Below are 10,374 nucleotides of genomic sequence, written 5' to 3'. Positions count from 1 at the left end.
TTGTCTCTTGCACGATTTCGTATTCAGTTTCATGGTCTATGGTGATTATTTGCCATTGATGTATTTGGAATTTTATTATTTTCTATTTCTTTGACATATAAGCATTTATATAATCAAAATCCTGTTTTTCTGTAACCTCCGGAACAATGGTGAGTCATCCACGTATTTTACAATTAGCACGATCACGAATGCTTGAGATAGCTTTCACCTTTATTACACTTCTTGTGAGTCAATTGAAATGTAATAATTCTGAGGATTGCGTATTTGAATATCGGTAGACTAAATACACCTATGTACCATTTACTATTCGTTATACAATTAATGATTATGTGGCATCGATGCAGTTTAGGAGTTTATGGCTTTCAAATGGAGAATGTAATAATCTTGCCTCAAGTTTCCTGTTCGCCCCAATCAGTGTAGGTAAACGAATGACCATTTATTGGTATTCCTAGCAGTTCTGGGCTATTCGTCAACCCTCTTCATGCGACATTTAAGGAGGGTACCGTACTTGGAACTACTTGTTTAGATTAGGTTGGTCGCGTTCATGACTGTTGACATCTTGTCACTTTTTCCCATTGAGATTAAGGTTAATTTCCTGCGTGTGCTCTTAAAGGCAGATGCGCCTTAGTCGAGCAGTGGTATCCCGTCGTTTACTACAGTGACTGCCTGACGTCGTCGAGTTAAGAGCCTTCGCCTATCCCACATCACGTTTGGTCAAATAGCCTTCCTGAGGAAACTATTCCCTTGGTTAATGATGGCAATCTTTTGGAATTCGGTTAGTACACTCACTTTTAAGAGTATTCTCTAGGGGAGGTTCTGATAGAGCTATTTTGGATCGTTATTACTTTTAATTAAAATCGAGACCTACAGAAAACTATATTGTGGAAACCTTGCGGTTGGACAGCGTTTTTGATCCGATAATCCCGGATTCAAGAGCGGGAATGTCTTTAGACACCCCTGAGGGATTTTCCGGGCACCCGAACTTTTTGAGAAACTAAATATGTGGCCCAGGGAAATGATCCGGTCCCTCTAACCTGAATATGTGCTTCTGCCCCCGCAGTGCTTATTTCGGGATTATCTCTACCCTCACGGGCAAAAAAAATATTTCGAATAATATGTGGCTTATTATAAATTGTGTGTGTATAGGAAAATAGAGTTTTGTGCAATACTCAGGCTTTACCTAATTTTATTCTCCGTGAACCAGCTTTATATCGTTTTGACCACATAAATATTTTTATTTGATTACGAATTAAGAGGTTCGTGTTATTTATGATACCATTTTCAATTAATATCAATGTAAATATTTTTAATCTAAACTAACCTGCTGGGTATATAAAGAGGTTATACTTTTTATTTCTACCAGTTTCATTTCTTTCGCTGTTAATGGAACAGGGAAAATTACGATGCGTCTTACTGCAAACAAGCGAATGAAATATTGATTAAGTTAAAAGCCTGACACTACAACAAACGTCGAAATTTTACAGCACGAGTACTTTCGCTGAAAAATCTTTTTCTACTTTAACTTTCTTCCGTTCGTTTTCTTTCAATGGAATGATGGATATTAGGATGTCTTACTGTAAGCAAATTTGAAAAATTTCGTTCACGCTCGAAGGTTGTACGATATTACTATCATTGCCTGCATTTCTCGGTGCGTGTTTATTAAAATTTTAATTAAGAATAATTATTTCACATTTACTACTTTGATATCTTTTAGAAAGGGATGTCTTGGATATAATTTTATTTTTGATCATGTAAATATTTGTTGAGGACATTCTTATGCATATCCATTTGTATATTCCTATGTACATTGTCAACCAAAATGTATTAACGAGGACATTTCAAAGATGTCTCTCCGGTGATTGTTTTATCGCAGGAGTAACCAAGTGGAGAGTTAATTAATTTGGGTGTAATCCTTCATATTTCGGGTCACGGCTCCGCTCTCCTTTCATTTCCTCATTTTTTCGTTCCTCCTCAATCCTTCCCGCTCTCTGAAATCCCTTACCTTGTTTTTTTGCACAGGATGGAATTTTCATTTCCAGTCGGGAAGTGTTGATTAAATGTTTAATGAAGTTTTTAATAATTCCTGAAAAAAATTTTGGAAAGTAATTTTCACATACTAGAAAATAATGGCAAATGTTTTATTTTTTCTAGAGCATTTTTCGCTCTGCATTTTATTCCTATTATTTTCCCTTAAGATAAATAAATCTACATCTGAAGGGCTTCGAGTGAAAATCTGAAAAATGATTAAATTCATTTGATTCATGTAACCTAGACCCAATTTTGAGGCAACTGCGGAATTTGATCCGTTCTCAAATCTCATTTGTTTCTCGGAAAACTTTATTTTTTCTATTTTGGCTGGAGTGGAATCACATTTACTGGATTGTGCAACTCAGGATTTGCCACAGGTTAAGTCCGCCTAAGATTTTCTCATAATTTGTGTTATGCCGTCCGATTCCAAGAGCCGGAAGATATTAAAAATTAGCGCAGGATTTACTTCAACGTCCATGTAAGAATATGAATGCATCACCGTCCTCTCTCTCTCTCTCTACCTCAAGCGCAGAATGTGACCCTGATTACCATTTAATGCTGTACACGTTCCGTTAATGAAATCCTTACTTCCTATTCTCCATGTATTTTCTGATGTAATTTCTCACCTGACTTACCTTCGCCTTGCCTTTTTTTCCCTTCATCTTCTCTCTGTTTTCACCCTCATGAGTTTTAACGTCCCCTCCTCGCCCATTTCCCCACTCTTCCCTTCTCTCAGCCATTCCTCCTCTCCCACATAACCGTTATTTCCCACCCACGTCCCGTCGGCTTCTCCCATCCGCCGCTCCTCCCTTTTCGCCCCTCCCCCCCACAGCCGCTCACGGAACGAGCGAAAGAGCATCAGTTCCTATAGGTGAGTTTCAGGGCTGGTGTGGCCGACGGGTTTTCATTTACTCCAGGGACCCCCCTCTGGCTTGATTCTTTGCGTATCCAAGGCAATTTAGGATTAGAACCGCCGTCGCCCACATAACCCCCACCGTCTCCTCCTTCCTCTACCCCGTTCCCCCTACGCCATCAACCCGCTCACTCACGGCACAGCCTCCCGCTTCCCTCCACCCACGCCAACAGTGTGCCATTCAACGGTCCCGACTTAATCGGAAGGGTATTAGGTGCTCCGCTTCCTCCCGCCATCCCTCTAAATTCCCCTCTTCCTCCCTCTACACTGCTCAACCTTACCGTCCCCTTCTCCAACTCCCCTCTCTCCCCCTCCCCCCACACCTTCCCTATATCTCTCTGGGAGTCGTGGGATCTAACGCAGGTGATTTTATTCGAAGGCGTGCCTTGAAATCGTCATTCAGGTGTTCTCTCTCACTATCTGTCTTCCCTTTCCTCTTCTGCCTTCCGTCGTTGCTAGTTTTCCTCCACTCACCCTCCCTTTTTCGTTTCATTCCCCTCTCTTCCTTTCCTTTTCTCAACGTCAAACTCAACTCTTTACTATCCGTGTCGTTTTTTCAAACTCTCACCTCCTGTCCGCAAAATCCGCTCTCCAGTTCTCTCCCCGGATCGATTTCCTTATGTTAATTTTCTTTGCTCTTTCTGTCTGCTCAATTATGTGCCACACTGCTTCTTATTTTGGTCACACTGCCTTTTCTTTGTGTTCCATAGTCATGATTTATCCAATAAGACCCCCGTTTCACTTTCTTTAATTCTTTTGACGTTTTCACGCTGCTGCATTGCGAATCAGAGATAGTAGCCTACGATATACATGAGAGACGTCAAAGATTCCCTTTCTTTAACGATATAATATTAAGTAATCCTTCCAGAAATGACATGACATTTCCAATTTTCATGCTTTTTTCTTGTAATTTTTTTACTACTGTGTGTGATGTCTGTTATTGAATTCCACTCAGGGTTTTTGTTTTTACTCAAAGTTATTTTAGCGCTTTATTTGGTTACATGTCCATAAAACTGTGAGTTAAAGACTGAAAGAAAAAGAATAGAGAAATTTGTTTAGTAACCGATTTTAGGAAAAGTGAAGTGCCATCATGTAGTACCGTATTGCATTTTTATGTAGTTCTTAAGTTTTTGCAGAAGTATATTTACATGATGGGATCTTGCTGAAAATTAGTAGGTCTACTGGATGAAATTCACGTTTTATTCATGCTGTAGAACATGGAAATATTTTCTCTGTAACTAAATAAAATCAATTTTTACGCATTATTCAATGCCTCAGACTGGCCTAATACGTGTAGTGATCATTGAACTGCCTTCTGAATCATATTTCCGTGAACTGAAAGTTATTTGTTCTCAAAGTCAAAACACCGCCACTTCCTTTTGTCAACGTATTCTGCCTCTCAAAGTTTATCCTTCATGACCGATCGAACGAACGTATCTAAATTGGGAATTGCATTGTGATAATCATATTTGAGGTAGTTTGAAGAAAAATCAGTGTGAGTTCTTCGAAAAACAGCAGCTTTAATTTCTGGAATTTTAGAGTAATCTGCTTTTCTATAGACAGTGCCGTTTTTTGGTGAACGTTTTTCACTTACAGGCATGCAAACTGTAACCATATGAAGAAACTGTTAATAAGTGCTTTCTTTCCGTATAAGCTATGAAGCATTTTTTCATTGATTCGAAGACGAATATTGTTGGTAATAAATTAACGTTTTAGGTTCTAAACTTGCCTTGACAATGACTTGTCTTCAGGAATTAAGAATGTGAGGAGCAATCAGTCGCTTTCCTACTTTAAAGGTAAACGGTAACTTTATTACTTGGATGACGCGCTTACTATTCGATACTCTAAAGCCTCATCCACTGCTAATGCCTTGTTTAATTGCCTTTGTGTGAAGGCATCGTTCTCTTGTCAAATGTCATTGCTTAGATTTTAAGGCAGGAAATTTAATCAGTTTTTCCAACTTCAACTGGATACGAGAAGCTATTCGAATTTGTCGGCGGGCATAACAGAACATTTCCTACTCCGGCGTGTAATTTGAAACTTCTGCTGTGAACGGAGATAACGCAGGCATTCACATTCGTACGGTGTCGCGCCATTCGGCCCCCAATGACCATTGCAAGACAGTCGAATAGATCTCCTCTCATGGAATAAAAAAGGTCACCTAGAACGTGCCACGACAGACAGGGAGCTTAAATAAATCTCGATATCCGACCTAGGTCACGCAACGACTCCGTGCATCAAATGCTCAGGTTTGACGGTCGAACCACCAACCGAGGCATCCAGCAAATTATGTCACGCCTTCTCTGGTAACATCAGCCGAAAGCAGCTCCTGGCATTGTTCACTTACACGGTATCTATGCGGCTTACTCATAACGTCCTATCTTACCATGTTCAAGGTCCACTAGAATTAGAAGCTCCGTGCAGTATTTATCCTGAACCTATTATCCCGAACCCTTCACTGAAATTTCAGAAACAATGTCGTACTCTATTTATATTTATAACTTCACGTTCTAAATTATTGAAAGAGTGATAAAAATTTAAAAGATGGATACTGAATTATAGATTATGCTTCAAACCAAATTAAAAACTAAAGTTCGCCTAAGGAAGGCAAAACCAATACTTTTTTTTCTATTTGTAGTGAGGATAGAATTTGCGCAGTCGAAAAATTTTTTAAACTGATTAAAATATGAAAGAATTTCTATCAAATCGGCAGTCGAAACTTCGGTCGAGAATAACTTAATTAATCTGCAGTCATTAAATTTTACTGAAACTTTGGAGCAGTATTCATTATTCATCCACCTAATTAAAGGTATTAATTCAGAGATTTAAAAAAAAAGTAACTATGAAATGTGATGGACACAGGCGACCACCTCGTTAATACATGCGTAATGTCGTTAGTACAGCACAATTTTCCTCATAGAGGAATTCCGAAAGCCTGATAACGGAGTTAATGCGAATGTCAAACACTCGTAAGATTGCCCTGATTTTTGATTTCTCTGATTTTTTTGTCGTGCCTAATGCTCGCAAAATATGGGATCTAGCGAACCCACTCCCAGCGAGACGAGGCAAATTTAATGGACGGACGGCATTAAAAAAAACCGAAATACCCTCCACGATAATCCGATAAGTAAATCGGTTATGAATATTTTAGTGAAATACCGACGCACGCACTCCCTCAGTATGAATGGACGCATTTTTGAAGAACGAGCACCGACATCAATTTTTTCCACCACATACCCCACCCTCCCTTTCCCTGTCCTTTTGAGCGCTTTATTGCTCCCGTCGCCTCTTTCTCCTTCCGTCTCTTTTAGCCCGATATACGATTCACGCCAATTCCACCAACCCACATATTTCAGGGAGGAGCCCGCGTGGCCCGTCCCTCATATTTCAATTAACCTTCGACGGTTTTGTGCTCCGTTCGATGCCGAGGTTAAAGGATGGTATTTTGGGGCGGAGATAGGACCAAGAGATGGAGGAGTTGCGGGGGGAGGTGGAGAGGGATGGGTGAGGGGAATGGGGATATGCGGAGTGGGCAGCGGCGGAGAGAGTTAGGGCGTAGTAGAGAGGTTGTACGACAATCGCTCGAGCACACGCAGCGGACGGTAAAAGAGAAAGATAGAGAGAGGACCACCACCATCCGGCCCGTCGGATTGAGGAGCGAGGCTCACCTCTCTCTCCTCTCGCCGGGTCCTAAACCCGGTGAGGTACACCAACATCCCCTCGGCTACCACCGCCACCGCACTCCCTCACCCATTTTCCGCCTCCTAAAAAGACTTTGATGTGTTCGAACGCCTCGCGTCCGAATTTCGTTTTGCTCGGTCTCGACATTATCGGAAACCAACGTCCCTTCGATCGCCACACACAAAACATTCGCCGCATATGCACGTGAGGTTTTGAGAATACGATGGCTACATTCAGCGAAGCATTCGGACACACCCACACACATACAAGCAAAACGAGCGCATTTTGGTGGAGGCGGCGTAAGTCCTGGAATGAGTCAGTAGGATTGGCGCGTGGAGCAGTCGAGGGGGGGGGGGGAAGGTTGACTCCAGCAGGAAGATGTGATTTCTGTGGCAGAGTCCTGGGGAGCGTTTCGATTCCGGAATGGTCCTGGGGAAGCGGAGGTCGGAGGAGGGTTCATATTGGCGGAAGGAAAGGAAACAGGATTGGATCGATGGCCAAATAGATTAGTCAATAGATAAATGGCTTTATTATACGCGGGAGGTTTTGGGTCAGAGTGATGCGGAAGAGGGACCGTGCTGGGAGGTTAACTGTTTCTGGCGACGCAGTGTAGTGTGGGGGCGCGGGGCAGTGGGTGGTGTGTGGGTGGCTCTTTGGACGAGCGATGGGAGCCGGCAGGATGTGAAATGGTGTGGTGGAAGGGTGGGTATGAGGGGAGGAGGTGGGCGATCCCATAGGGCTCCAGGGTTTTGGGAGACCAACTCTGGGGTCCGAGCGGGACTTGCCTGTTGGGGGGATGGCGGGAGTGAAAAGAGGAACGAGCAGAGATATGAGAGGCGTGGCGGGGGGAGCAGGGACGATTGCGGAGAGAAGGGGAGCATTAGGGGGTTCAGGGTGCTTTGGGTGCGGGGGGGGGATGGGAAGGACAGGTCGGTAAAGGTGGGATATCGAAAAGGGTCGAGGATAAAAGGAGATGAGAGAGATGCTAGACACAGGATGTCAGTTATAGTTTTGGCCTCAAAGCCCCAATAAATTCATAATTTCATAAGTCGGAGTTTAGAGCTTCATTCAATCCGAGGTGCATATTCTTAACTCGTACAGATGCCTGATTAAATGAAAATAATTCTAATCTGCAAACAATTTGTATACCTTGACCACGAGAGAAAATCCATCAATCTAAGATGTGATTTTTGGGAATAACATTTTATGATTATAGTTGGCGGAATATATATAAAGCCGAATAATTTTTAATTTTGTGCTCAGGATAAGAAAAAGGTTTTGAGTGGTATGAGCAGGGATAGGGAAAAACATTCAGGTCAGATATAGAAAGATTTTGAAAGCCAAAACGGATTTAATGACCCTTTTATTTATCTTGTTCAGCCGTTAGCGTGGGATTTGGAAGTCTGTCGAGATTAATGCTATCGAGCCTACTTTGCATATCATCTCTTCTATTAATAATTTCGTGATCTGAAACATTAACTCCCAGTTTTTGCATTGGCGTGACATTATTACCATTGCCACGCATTTTTCCATCTTGTGATCGAGTTGGTTCACTGACTCATTTCATTATTAGCCATGAAATCTTTACGGAGCCATTCACGTGGTCCATTCACGGAGTAGGAGTCGAACCCAAGGGCCGCCATCGTCAGCCTAGAGATTCAACAAACCAACTACCCAACCGGCATGGAATTGGGTCGGAAAGTAATGAACAAGTCGTGGTTGGATGTGAGGTCGGGGCGGGGGGTGGGGGGAAGGGGTTGAAACGGTGGGCATAAAACGGACGTCTACCGGGGGGAATGAAGAATCGCCAGCCAGGGCGCGCGGGCGGCGGCGGTGGGACGCAGCGAGGGAAAGAGAAAGAGAGATGGACAGACGGACGGGGAAACGATTTCATTCCGGAGAGAGAGGGAGGAGAGAAAGTGAGGGAATGGAGGAGTGAGAGTGGGAGCGAGGGATGGTTGGAGGGGGTGGCGGCGGAGCGAGAGGGGAGGATGGGGGACGGCCAGAATTGCAAATGAGATCCACCCCACGGGGAATTCCCGCCGGCGAGGGTGGATGGCGGGGGGCGGGGAGGGAGGGAATGGAAGGGGGCAGGGCATGGGGTGGTCCCCGCGGGGAAGAAAGGGGTGTGTGGTGGGATGGGGCGTATCTGAACCAGGTATGGGGGAAGAGGGGACGGTGGTGTGGGTTACACGTCACACCCGGTGGACATTTATCACCCATCCACTGGGGCAGGTGGGGTGGAAAGGAGTGCGGGGGTTGAGGCTTCGGGTTGGGCAGGAGGGGGGAGGGTCGCGATGGTAGAGAGGTGGCGGTCGATGGGGGGTGGAAAAACGCACGGGGAAGATGAATGTACAAGCGAATAGGAGGCGTAGTAGGGAAGGCGGGGTGAGGTTTTGAGGGTGGAGTGTGGGGTGGGCGTTCGGAGTCCGATAGGCTGCGAACACAATGAGGCGAAGTGCGGGGGTCGGTCCCCCCTCACTCATGCGTGGAATTCGTGGCAAACTTCTGTCCTCTCGCCGATTCTCTGGCGTCTATCTTTCTCCCTCTCTCGTATCCACATTCTCTCTCTCTCTCTCCTCCCTTCATTCCCTCCTCTCTTCCCCTCGGTGGGTATTCTTCGTCTTTCCTCTCATTCACTGGGCTCACTCACTCTCACATCTCTCTCTCTCTCTCTCTCTCACCGCTCAAAGCGATTTCGGGAGCATGTAATCCCGGCCTTGTCCCAAAATCGACCCCTTCTCCGAGCTATCGCACACACACACACACCTAAGCTCGCACACGCATCTCCAGGTCTTTCTCACTCTCCCCCTCCCCCGGCCTTCTTCCCTCCGCTGATGGAGTCCCCTTTCTCTCTTCCCAACAATGCGGCCACTGAATATCCCCCATCCCCTTGGCGTTCTCCCGCCCTCTCTCCCCGTGTTTGTCTTGCCTCCCTCAAAAGATGTGCCACGGACTCTATATCGTAGATGTAAAGGCGGATTTGATTTGCGCCGTTGAAGGTTCCTTCTCGGGTATTGTTTGGTGTGGGTTTGGGTTTCCGGGTCCCGGATCCGTTCCCGGACTTTTTTTCATCCTTAATTCTCTGTTCGGTTTCCTTACGGATAGGTGTCGATTTCAGAAAAGGGAGGGATACGCTTTTCCTCAAACAGATGGGCGTTCACTTTTTGATTTGTGTATTCGATCCGTGGTCACGAAGGAGACGGGGCATTCATTCGCAAAGCGGGCATTTATGAATCATTTGGGGTCGTTTACGGCGATGCGTCAAAGCTGTTGGTGTGATGCGAGTACTTGAAACGTTATGCTTTATTTATCACTTCCATCAAGGGAGTAGGGTTACATCACTCGTACACCATTCACTTCCACTTCGCTATGGATAAACATAATTTATTTTGTTTGATTTTCTCGAATATTTTACTATTTGCAATGATGTCAGTGGTCAAGTAATTTGATTTAACTCTAGTCGCTAAAACTTTGGTCATCATAACGTTAGCATGAAATTCTCCGACCGAGAATTGAGACGACCTTGTCGAAGTCCTAAAATAACCCGGTGACACTGTAAAAGCCGAAGAAATAGAATACTCCATATTTTCCAGTGCAATTGTGTCTTTCCCGTACTTTTAATAACAGTTTTAAATATCCTCTCCTGTTTCAATGCGTATGGCAGTTTTTAATGAATCTTGTCGATGATTATGGATGCAAAACTTTTTAATGCTCCAAACATACAAGAGGTGAGAATATGCTTCAGAGTT

The sequence above is a fragment of the Hetaerina americana genome, unplaced genomic scaffold, assembly GCF_022747635.1.
Source record: "Hetaerina americana unplaced genomic scaffold, ioHetAmer1.1.p SCAF_2, whole genome shotgun sequence".
NCBI lineage: Eukaryota > Metazoa > Arthropoda > Insecta > Odonata > Calopterygidae > Hetaerina > Hetaerina americana.
Note: the sequence above shows the minus strand (reverse complement) of the source record.